Source organism: Idiotropiscis lumnitzeri, chromosome 5 (genome assembly GCF_059441095.1).
Source record: "Idiotropiscis lumnitzeri isolate Australia: NSW breed Sydney's pygmy pipehorse chromosome 5, RoL_Ilum_1.0, whole genome shotgun sequence".
NCBI lineage: Eukaryota > Metazoa > Chordata > Actinopteri > Syngnathiformes > Syngnathidae > Idiotropiscis > Idiotropiscis lumnitzeri.
In genome coordinates, this window is record NC_142395.1 from 5678311 (window position 1) to 5689438 (window position 11128).

An 11128-nucleotide genomic window follows, 5' to 3' on the forward strand; every position below is an offset into this window, starting at 1 on the left:
CTTCACTGGTTATATCATTGGTTCTTATTTTATTAGTTCCACTTTATTCTTCCATTTATTCCAATTTAATTTAAATAATGTCAAATAAATGGTACATGACCATGGGTGGATAGCAGTGAACGCCCCCCCAAGTTATTGGTGTATATATTGGTGGTACGGGGCTGGTATAATATTAGTGCCCCCATGTGGTCCGAATGTGTAGCTACGGAGCCACACACGTCTCCTGACACGCATTTGCAAATCAGCACACGCATTTGCGAGTCGTCCGCCGCAGGACTGTAGCAAACGTCACCTGTAAGAACACAGCCAATCAAAAGGTCCCGTTTTTACAGGTCGCCCATCTACGGATTTTTGTCCGCATTTAACAATGTTTATGTGCCAACAAATCATTGTACACATTTGCTGATATTTGTCATATATCTGTGACTTCAATCATGCATTGTAGATTGTTGTGACACATATGTGACTGTGGTTATAGTTTCAGATTCTTGTTACGTATTTTTGGATAGAAGTATTTGCCACAATAAAGACCACATGTATAAAATGCAAAATTTTGGAGGGAATTCTCGCTTACGGCCATACTACCCTGAGAACGCCCGATCTCGTCCGATCTCGGAAGCTAAGCAGGGTCGGGCCTGGTTAGTACTTGGATGGGAGACCGCCTGGGAATACCAGGTGCTGTAAGCTTTTGCACCGCAAAAAATAAATAAATAAAAATAACTTTGACAAATGTAAGCAAGTATGCGAGCTGCTTTTTTATAAATTTCCACATATTCGCCTGACAGGCTGAGAGCACAAAATGCCAACATTCAGCGTCCTCTGCCTTTGGGTGTTGCTACAGTCTCGCCGTGGACGACTCGCAAATGCGTGTGGGAATTTGCAAATGCGTGTCTGGAGACTTGACTGTGGCTCCGGAGCCACACATTGACCAAAATGGTACCCTCGGAGTCTACAGGTGTAGCAGACATATGACCCGATGCAGTCCGGTTGGGTTGGTGCAGTGAGTGTTTACTAAATAAAAAGTTAATGAATCAATTTTAAAAAATGGTGTTTACTGAATGCAATAAAGGGAAGTATAGTTAATGTGGCAATTAGCAGGTGTGGAGAAGCTTCATTCATTTTTTTTAGCTTCACTGGTTATATCATTGGTTCTTATTTTATTAGTTCCACTTTATTCTTCCATTTATTCCAATTTAATTTAAATAATGTCAAATAAATGGTACATGACCATGGGTGGATAGCAGTGAACGCCCCCCCAAGTTATTGGTGTATATATTGGTGGTACGGGGCTGGTATAATATTAGTGCCCCCATGTGGTCCGAATGTGTAGCTACGGAGCCACACACGTCTCCTGACACGCATTTGCAAATCAGCACACGCATTTGCGAGTCGTCCGCGGCAGGACTGTAGCAAACGTCACCTGTAAGAACACAGCCAATCAAAAGGTCCCGTTTTTACAGGTCGCCCATCTACGGATTTTTGTCCGCATTTAACCATGTGTATGTGCCAACAAATCATTGTACACATTTGCTGATATTTGTCATATATCTGTGACTTCAATCATGCATTGTAGATTGTTGTGACACATTTGTGACTGTGGTTATAGTTTCAGATTCTAGTTACGTATTTTTGGATTGAAGTATTTGCCACAATAAAGACCACATGTATAAAATGCAAAATTTTGGAGGGAATTCTCGCTTACGGCCATACTACCCTGAGAACGCCCGATCTCGTCCGATCTCGGAAGCTAAGCAGGGTCGGGCCTGGTTAGTACTTGGATGGGAGACCGCCTGGGAATACCAGGTGCTGTAAGCTTTTGCACCGCAAAAAATAAATAAATAAAAATAACTTTGACAAATGTAAGCAAGTATGCGAGCTGCTTTTTTATAAATTTCCACATATTCGCCTGACAGGCTGAGAGCACAAAATGCCAACATTCAGCGTCCTCTGCCTTTGGGTGTTGCTACAGTCTCGCCGTGGACGACTCGCAAATGCGTGTGGCAATTTGCAAATGCGTGTCTGGAGACTTGACTGTGGCTCCGGAGCCACACATTGACCAAAAGGGTACCCTCGGAGTCTACAGGTGTAGCAGACATATGACCCGATGCAGTCCGGTTGGGTTGGTGCAGTGAGTGTTTACTAAATAAAAAGTTAATGAATCAATTTTAAAAAATGGTGTTTACTGAATGCAATAAAGGGAAGTATAGTTAATGTGGCAATTAGCAGGTGTGGAGAAGCTTCATTCATTTTTTTTAGCTTCACTGGTTATATCATTGGTTCTTATTTTATTAGTTCCACTTTATTCTTCCATTTATTCCAATTTAATTTAAATAATGTCAAATAAATGGTACATGACCATGGGTGGATAGCAGTGAACGCCCCCCCAAGTTATTGGTGTATATATTGGTGGTACGGGGCTGGTATAATATTAGTGCCCCCATGTGGTCCGAATGTGTAGCTACGGAGCCACACACGTCTCCTGACACGCATTTGCAAATCAGCACACGCATTTGCGAGTCGTCCGCGGCAGGACTGTAGCAAACGTCACCTGTAAGAACACAGCCAATCAAAAGGTCCCGTTTTTACAGGTCGCCCATCTACGGATTTTTGTCCGCATTTAACCATGTGTATGTGCCAACAAATCATTGTACACATTTGCTGATATTTGTCATATATCTGTGACTTCAATCATGCATTGTAGATTGTTGTGACACATTTGTGACTGTGGTTATAGTTTCAGATTCTAGTTACGTATTTTTGGATTGAAGTATTTGCCACAATAAAGACCACATGTATAAAATGCAAAATTTTGGAGGGAATTCTCGCTTACGGCCATACTACCCTGAGAACGCCCGATCTCGTCCGATCTCGGAAGCTAAGCAGGGTCGGGCCTGGTTAGTACTTGGATGGGAGACCGCCTGGGAATACCAGGTGCTGTAAGCTTTTGCACCGCAAAAAATAAATAAATAAAAATAACTTTGACAAATGTAAGCAAGTATGCGAGCTGATTTTTTATAAATTTCCACATATTCGCCTGACAGGCTGAGAGCACAAAATGCCAACATTCAGCGTCCTCTGCCTTTGGGTGTTGCTACAGTCTCGCCGTGGACGACTCGCAAATGCGTGTGGCAATTTGCAAATGCGTGTCTGGAGACTTGACTGTGGCTCCGGAGCCACACATTGACCAAAAGGGTACCCTCGGAGTCTACAGGTGTAGCAGACATATGACCCGATGCAGTCCGGTTGGGTTGGTGCAGTGAGTGTTTACTAAATAAAAAGTTAATGAATCAATTTTAAAAAATGGTGTTTACTGAATGCAATAAAGGGAAGTATAGTTAATGTCGCAATTAGCAGGTGTGGAGAAGCTTCATTCATTTTTTTTAGCTTCACTGGTTATATCATTGGTTCTTATTTTATTAGTTCCACTTTATTCTTCCATTTATTCCAATTTAATTTAAATAATGTCAAATAAATGGTACATGACCATGGGTGGATAGCAGTGAACGCCCCCCCAAGTTATTGGTGTATATATTGGTGGTACGGGGCTGGTATAATATTAGTGCCCCCATGTGGTCCGAATGTGTAGCTACGGAGCCACACACGTCTCCTGACACGCATTTGCAAATCAGCACACGCATTTGCGAGTCGTCCGCGGCAGGACTGTAGCAAACGTCACCTGTAAGAACACAGCCAATCAAAAGGTCCCGTTTTTACAGGTCGCCCATCTACGGATTTTTGTCCGCATTTAACCATGTGTATGTGCCAACAAATCATTGTACACATTTGCTGATATTTGTCATATATCTGTGACTTCAATCATGCATTGTAGATTGTTGTGACACATTTGTGACTGTGGTTATAGTTTCAGATTCTTGTTACGTATTTTTGGATTGAAGTATTTGCCACAAAATTTTGGAGGGAATTCTCGCTTACGGCCATACTACCCTGAGAACGCCCGATCTCGTCCGATCTCGGAAGCTAAGCAGGGTCGGGCCTGGTTAGTACTTGGATGGGAGACCGCCTGGGAATACCAGGTGCTGTAAGCTTTTGCACCGCAAAAAATAAATAAATAAAAATAACTTTGACAAATGTAAGCAAGTATGCGAGCTGCTTTTTTATAAATTTCCACATATTCGCCTGACAGGCTGAGAGCACAAAATGCCAACATTCAGCGTCCTCTGCCTTTGGGTGTTGCTACAGTCTCGCCGTGGACGACTCGCAAATGCGTGTGGCAATTTGCAAATGCGTGTCTGGAGACTTGACTGTGGCTCCGGAGCCACACATTGACCAAAAGGGTACCCTCGGAGTCTACAGGTGTAGCAGACATATGACCCGATGCAGTCCGGTTGGGTTGGTGCAGTGAGTGTTTACTAAATAAAAAGTTAATGAATCAATTTTAAAAAATGGTGTTTACTGAATGCAATAAAGGGAAGTATAGTTAATGTGGCAATTAGCAGGTGTGGAGAAGCTTCATTCATTTTTTTTAGCTTCACTGGTTATATCATTGGTTCTTATTTTATTAGTTCCACTTTATTCTTCCATTTATTCCAATTTAATTTAAATAATGTCAAATAAATGGTACATGACCATGGGTGGATAGCAGTGAACGCCCCCCCAAGTTATTGGTGTATATATTGGTGGTACGGGGCTGGTATAATATTAGTGCCCCCATGTGGTCCGAATGTGTAGCTACGGAGCCACACACGTCTCCTGACACGCATTTGCAAATCAGCACACGCATTTGCGAGTCGTCCGCGGCAGGACTGTAGCAAACGTCACCTGTAAGAACACAGCCAATCAAAAGGTCCCGTTTTTACAGGTCGCCCATCTACGGATTTTTGTCCGCATTTAACCATGTGTATGTGCCAACAAATCATTGTACACATTTGCTGATATTTGTCATATATCTGTGACTTCAATCATGCATTGTAGATTGTTGTGACACATTTGTGACTGTGGTTATAGTTTCAGATTCTAGTTACGTATTTTTGGATTGAAGTATTTGCCACAATAAAGACCACATGTATAAAATGCAAAATTTTGGAGGGAATTCTCGCTTACGGCCATACTACCCTGAGAACGCCCGATCTCGTCCGATCTCGGAAGCTAAGCAGGGTCGGGCCTGGTTAGTACTTGGATGGGAGACCGCCTGGGAATACCAGGTGCTGTAAGCTTTTGCACCGCAAAAAATAAATAAATAAAAATAACTTTGACAAATGTAAGCAAGTATGCGAGCTGCTTTTTTATAAATTTCCACATATTCGCCTGACAGGCTGAGAGCACAAAATGCCAACATTCAGCGTCCTCTGCCTTTGGGTGTTGCTACAGTCTCGCCGTGGACGACTCGCAAATGCGTGTGGGAATTTGCAAATGCGTGTCTGGAGACTTGACTGTGGCTCCGGAGCCACACATTGACCAAAATGGTACCCTCGGAGTCTACAGGTGTAGCAGACATATGACCCGATGCAGTCCGGTTGGGTTGGTGCAGTGAGTGTTTACTAAATAAAAAGTTAATGAATCAATTTTAAAAAATGGTGTTTACTGAATGCAATAAAGGGAAGTATAGTTAATGTCGCAATTAGCAGGTGTGGAGAAGCTTCATTCATTTTTTTTAGCTTCACTGGTTATATCATTGGTTCTTATTTTATTAGTTCCACTTTATTCTTCCATTTATTCCAATTTAATTTAAATAATGTCAAATAAATGGTACATGACCATGGGTGGATAGCAGTGAACGCCCCCCCAAGTTATTGGTGTATATATTGGTGGTACGGGGCTGGTATAATATTAGTGCCCCCATGTGGTCCGAATGTGTAGCTACGGAGCCACACACGTCTCCTGACACGCATTTGCAAATCAGCACACGCATTTGCGAGTCGTCCGCGGCAGGACTGTAGCAAACGTCACCTGTAAGAACACAGCCAATCAAAAGGTCCCGTTTTTACAGGTCGCCCATCTACGGATTTTTGTCCGCATTTAACCATGTGTATGTGCCAACAAATCATTGTACACATTTGCTGATATTTGTCATATATCTGTGACTTCAATCATGCATTGTAGATTGTTGTGACACATTTGTGACTGTGGTTATAGTTTCAGATTCTAGTTACGTATTTTTGGATTGAAGTATTTGCCACAATAAAGACCACATGTATAAAATGCAAAATTTTGGAGGGAATTCTCGCTTACGGCCATACTACCCTGAGAACGCCCGATCTCGTCCGATCTCGGAAGCTAAGCAGGGTCGGGCCTGGTTAGTACTTGGATGGGAGACCGCCTGGGAATACCAGGTGCTGTAAGCTTTTGCACCGCAAAAAATAAATAAATAAAAATAACTTTGACAAATGTAAGCAAGTATGCGAGCTGATTTTTTATAAATTTCCACATATTCGCCTGACAGGCTGAGAGCACAAAATGCCAACATTCAGCGTCCTCTGCCTTTGGGTGTTGCTACAGTCTCGCCGTGGACGACTCGCAAATGCGTGTGGCAATTTGCAAATGCGTGTCTGGAGACTTGACTGTGGCTCCGGAGCCACACATTGACCAAAAGGGTACCCTCGGAGTCTACAGGTGTAGCAGACATATGACCCGATGCAGTCCGGTTGGGTTGGTGCAGTGAGTGTTTACTAAATAAAAAGTTAATGAATCAATTTTAAAAAATGGTGTTTACTGAATGCAATAAAGGGAAGTATAGTTAATGTGGCAATTAGCAGGTGTGGAGAAGCTTCATTCATTTTTTTTAGCTTCACTGGTTATATCATTGGTTCTTATTTTATTAGTTCCACTTTATTCTTCCATTTATTCCAATTTAATTTAAATAATGTCAAATAAATGGTACATGACCATGGGTGGATAGCAGTGAACGCCCCCCCAAGTTATTGGTGTATATATTGGTGGTACGGGGCTGGTATAATATTAGTGCCCCCATGTGGTCCGAATGTGTAGCTACGGAGCCACACACGTCTCCTGACACGCATTTGCAAATCAGCACACGCATTTGCGAGTCGTCCGCGGCAGGACTGTAGCAAACGTCACCTGTAAGAACACAGCCAATCAAAAGGTCCCGTTTTTACAGGTCGCCCATCTACGGATTTTTGTCCGCATTTAACCATGTGTATGTGCCAACAAATCATTGTACACATTTGCTGATATTTGTCATATATCTGTGACTTCAATCATGCATTGTAGATTGTTGTGACACATTTGTGACTGTGGTTATAGTTTCAGATTCTAGTTACGTATTTTTGGATTGAAGTATTTGCCACAATAAAGACCACATGTATAAAATGCAAAATTTTGGAGGGAATTCTCGCTTACGGCCATACTACCCTGAGAACGCCCGATCTCGTCCGATCTCGGAAGCTAAGCAGGGTCGGGCCTGGTTAGTACTTGGATGGGAGACCGCCTGGGAATACCAGGTGCTGTAAGCTTTTGCACCGCAAAAAATAAATAAATAAAAATAACTTTGACAAATGTAAGCAAGTATGCGAGCTGATTTTTTATAAATTTCCACATATTCGCCTGACAGGCTGAGAGCACAAAATGCCAACATTCAGCGTCCTCTGCCTTTGGGTGTTGCTACAGTCTCGCCGTGGACGACTCGCAAATGCGTGTGGCAATTTGCAAATGCGTGTCTGGAGACTTGACTGTGGCTCCGGAGCCACACATTGACCAAAAGGGTACCCTCGGAGTCTACAGGTGTAGCAGACATATGACCCGATGCAGTCCGGTTGGGTTGGTGCAGTGAGTGTTTACTAAATAAAAAGTTAATGAATCAATTTTAAAAAATGGTGTTTACTGAATGCAATAAAGGGAAGTATAGTTAATGTCGCAATTAGCAGGTGTGGAAAAGCTTCATTCATTTTTTTTAGCTTCACTGGTTATATCATTGGTTCTTATTTTATTAGTTCCACTTTATTCTTCCATTTATTCCAATTTAATTTAAATAATGTCAAATAAATGGTACATGACCATGGGTGGATAGCAGTGAACGCCCCCCCAAGTTATTGGTGTATATATTGGTGGTACGGGGCTGGTATAATATTAGTGCCCCCATGTGGTCCGAATGTGTAGCTACGGAGCCACACACGTCTCCTGACACGCATTTGCAAATCAGCACACGCATTTGCGAGTCGTCCGCGGCAGGACTGTAGCAAACGTCACCTGTAAGAACACAGCCAATCAAAAGGTCCCGTTTTTACAGGTCGCCCATCTACGGATTTTTGTCCGCATTTAACCATGTGTATGTGCCAACAAATCATTGTACACATTTGCTGATATTTGTCATATATCTGTGACTTCAATCATGCATTGTAGATTGTTGTGACACATTTGTGACTGTGGTTATAGTTTCAGATTCTTGTTACGTATTTTTGGATTGAAGTATTTGCCACAAAATTTTGGAGGGAATTCTCGCTTACGGCCATACTACCCTGAGAACGCCCGATCTCGTCCGATCTCGGAAGCTAAGCAGGGTCGGGCCTGGTTAGTACTTGGATGGGAGACCGCCTGGGAATACCAGGTGCTGTAAGCTTTTGCACCGCAAAAAATAAATAAATAAAAATAACTTTGACAAATGTAAGCAAGTATGCGAGCTGCTTTTTTATAAATTTCCACATATTCGCCTGACAGGCTGAGAGCACAAAATGCCAACATTCAGCGTCCTCTGCCTTTGGGTGTTGCTACAGTCTCGCCGTGGACGACTCGCAAATGCGTGTGGCAATTTGCAAATGCGTGTCTGGAGACTTGACTGTGGCTCCGGAGCCACACATTGACCAAAAGGGTACCCTCGGAGTCTACAGGTGTAGCAGACATATGACCCGATGCAGTCCGGTTGGGTTGGTGCAGTGAGTGTTTACTAAATAAAAAGTTAATGAATCAATTTTAAAAAATGGTGTTTACTGAATGCAATAAAGGGAAGTATAGTTAATGTGGCAATTAGCAGGTGTGGAGAAGCTTCATTCATTTTTTTTAGCTTCACTGGTTATATCATTGGTTCTTATTTTATTAGTTCCACTTTATTCTTCCATTTATTCCAATTTAATTTAAATAATGTCAAATAAATGGTACATGACCATGGGTGGATAGCAGTGAACGCCCCCCCAAGTTATTGGTGTATATATTGGTGGTACGGGGCTGGTATAATATTAGTGCCCCCATGTGGTCCGAATGTGTAGCTACGGAGCCACACACGTCTCCTGACACGCATTTGCAAATCAGCACACGCATTTGCGAGTCGTCCGCGGCAGGACTGTAGCAAACGTCACCTGTAAGAACACAGCCAATCAAAAGGTCCCGTTTTTACAGGTCGCCCATCTACGGATTTTTGTCCGCATTTAACCATGTGTATGTGCCAACAAATCATTGTACACATTTGCTGATATTTGTCATATATCTGTGACTTCAATCATGCATTGTAGATTGTTGTGACACATTTGTGACTGTGGTTATAGTTTCAGATTCTAGTTACGTATTTTTGGATTGAAGTATTTGCCACAATAAAGACCACATGTATAAAATGCAAAATTTTGGAGGGAATTCTCGCTTACGGCCATACTACCCTGAGAACGCCCGATCTCGTCCGATCTCGGAAGCTAAGCAGGGTCGGGCCTGGTTAGTACTTGGATGGGAGACCGCCTGGGAATACCAGGTGCTGTAAGCTTTTGCACCGCAAAAAATAAATAAATAAAAATAACTTTGACAAATGTAAGCAAGTATGCGAGCTGCTTTTTTATAAATTTCCACATATTCGCCTGACAGGCTGAGAGCACAAAATGCCAACATTCAGCGTCCTCTGCCTTTGGGTGTTGCTACAGTCTCGCCGTGGACGACTCGCAAATGCGTGTGGGAATTTGCAAATGCGTGTCTGGAGACTTGACTGTGGCTCCGGAGCCACACATTGACCAAAATGGTACCCTCGGAGTCTACAGGTGTAGCAGACATATGACCCGATGCAGTCCGGTTGGGTTGGTGCAGTGAGTGTTTACTAAATAAAAAGTTAATGAATCAATTTTAAAAAATGGTGTTTACTGAATGCAATAAAGGGAAGTATAGTTAATGTCGCAATTAGCAGGTGTGGAGAAGCTTCATTCATTTTTTTTAGCTTCACTGGTTATATCATTGGTTCTTATTTTATTAGTTCCACTTTATTCTTCCATTTATTCCAATTTAATTTAAATAATGTCAAATAAATGGTACATGACCATGGGTGGATAGCAGTGAACGCCCCCCCAAGTTATTGGTGTATATATTGGTGGTACGGGGCTGGTATAATATTAGTGCCCCCATGTGGTCCGAATGTGTAGCTACGGAGCCACACACGTCTCCTGACACGCATTTGCAAATCAGCACACGCATTTGCGAGTCGTCCGCCGCAGGACTGTAGCAAACGTCACCTGTAAGAACACAGCCAATCAAAAGGTCCCGTTTTTACAGGTCGCCCATCTACGGATTTTTGTCCGCATTTAACAATGTTTATGTGCCAACAAATCATTGTACACATTTGCTGATATTTGTCATATATCTGTGACTTCAATCATGCATTGTAGATTGTTGTGACACATATGTGACTGTGGTTATAGTTTCAGATTCTTGTTACGTATTTTTGGATAGAAGTATTTGCCACAATAAAGACCACATGTATAAAATGCAAAATTTTGGAGGGAATTCTCGCTTACGGCCATACTACCCTGAGAACGCCCGATCTCGTCCGATCTCGGAAGCTAAGCAGGGTCGGGCCTGGTTAGTACTTGGATGGGAGACCGCCTGGGAATACCAGGTGCTGTAAGCTATTGCACCGCAAAAAATAAATAAATAAAAATAACTTTGACAAATGTAAGCAAGTATGCGAGCTGCTTTTTTATAAATTTCCACATATTCGCCTGACAGGCTGAGAGCACAAAATGCCAACATTCAGCGTCCTCTGCCTTTGGGTGTTGCTACAGTCTCGCCGTGGACGACTCGCAAATGCGTGTGGCAATTTGCAAATGCGTGTCTGGAGACTTGACTGTGGCTCCGGAGCCACACATTGACCAAAATGGTACCCTCGGAGTCTACAGGTGTAGCAGACATATGACCCGATGCAGTCCGGTTGGGTTGGTGCAGTGAGTGTTTACTAAATAAAAAGTTA

General features: G+C 42.6%; 10 non-coding genes across 10 annotated transcripts; all 10 read left to right on the forward strand.

Moving 5' to 3' along the window:
* Nucleotides 1-568: 568 nt before the first annotated feature.
* LOC148336551 (5S ribosomal RNA) lies at nt 569-687 on the forward strand. Its single transcript, XR_015843954.1, has one exon. It is a non-coding gene; the product is annotated as a 5S ribosomal RNA (ribosomal RNA).
* A 1009-nt stretch (nt 688-1696) lies between these two features.
* LOC148336552 (5S ribosomal RNA) lies at nt 1697-1815 on the forward strand. The gene has a single exon (XR_015843956.1). It is a non-coding gene; the product is annotated as a 5S ribosomal RNA (ribosomal RNA).
* Nucleotides 1816-2824: 1009 nt separating this feature from the next.
* LOC148336553 (5S ribosomal RNA) lies at nt 2825-2943 on the forward strand. Its single transcript, XR_015843957.1, has one exon. It is a non-coding gene; the product is annotated as a 5S ribosomal RNA (ribosomal RNA).
* A 984-nt stretch (nt 2944-3927) lies between these two features.
* LOC148336554 (5S ribosomal RNA) lies at nt 3928-4046 on the forward strand. The gene has a single exon (XR_015843958.1). It is a non-coding gene; the product is annotated as a 5S ribosomal RNA (ribosomal RNA).
* A 1009-nt stretch (nt 4047-5055) lies between these two features.
* LOC148336555 (5S ribosomal RNA) lies at nt 5056-5174 on the forward strand. Its single transcript, XR_015843959.1, has one exon. It is a non-coding gene; the product is annotated as a 5S ribosomal RNA (ribosomal RNA).
* A 1009-nt stretch (nt 5175-6183) lies between these two features.
* LOC148336556 (5S ribosomal RNA) lies at nt 6184-6302 on the forward strand. Its single transcript, XR_015843960.1, has one exon. It is a non-coding gene; the product is annotated as a 5S ribosomal RNA (ribosomal RNA).
* Nucleotides 6303-7311: 1009 nt separating this feature from the next.
* LOC148336557 (5S ribosomal RNA) lies at nt 7312-7430 on the forward strand. The gene has a single exon (XR_015843961.1). It is a non-coding gene; the product is annotated as a 5S ribosomal RNA (ribosomal RNA).
* A 984-nt stretch (nt 7431-8414) lies between these two features.
* Nucleotides 8415-8533, forward strand: LOC148336558 (5S ribosomal RNA). Its single transcript, XR_015843962.1, has one exon. It is a non-coding gene; the product is annotated as a 5S ribosomal RNA (ribosomal RNA).
* Nucleotides 8534-9542: 1009 nt separating this feature from the next.
* Nucleotides 9543-9661, forward strand: LOC148336559 (5S ribosomal RNA). Its single transcript, XR_015843963.1, has one exon. It is a non-coding gene; the product is annotated as a 5S ribosomal RNA (ribosomal RNA).
* Nucleotides 9662-10670: 1009 nt separating this feature from the next.
* LOC148336560 (5S ribosomal RNA) lies at nt 10671-10789 on the forward strand. Its single transcript, XR_015843964.1, has one exon. It is a non-coding gene; the product is annotated as a 5S ribosomal RNA (ribosomal RNA).
* The last annotated feature ends 339 nt before the right edge of the window (nt 10790-11128 follow it).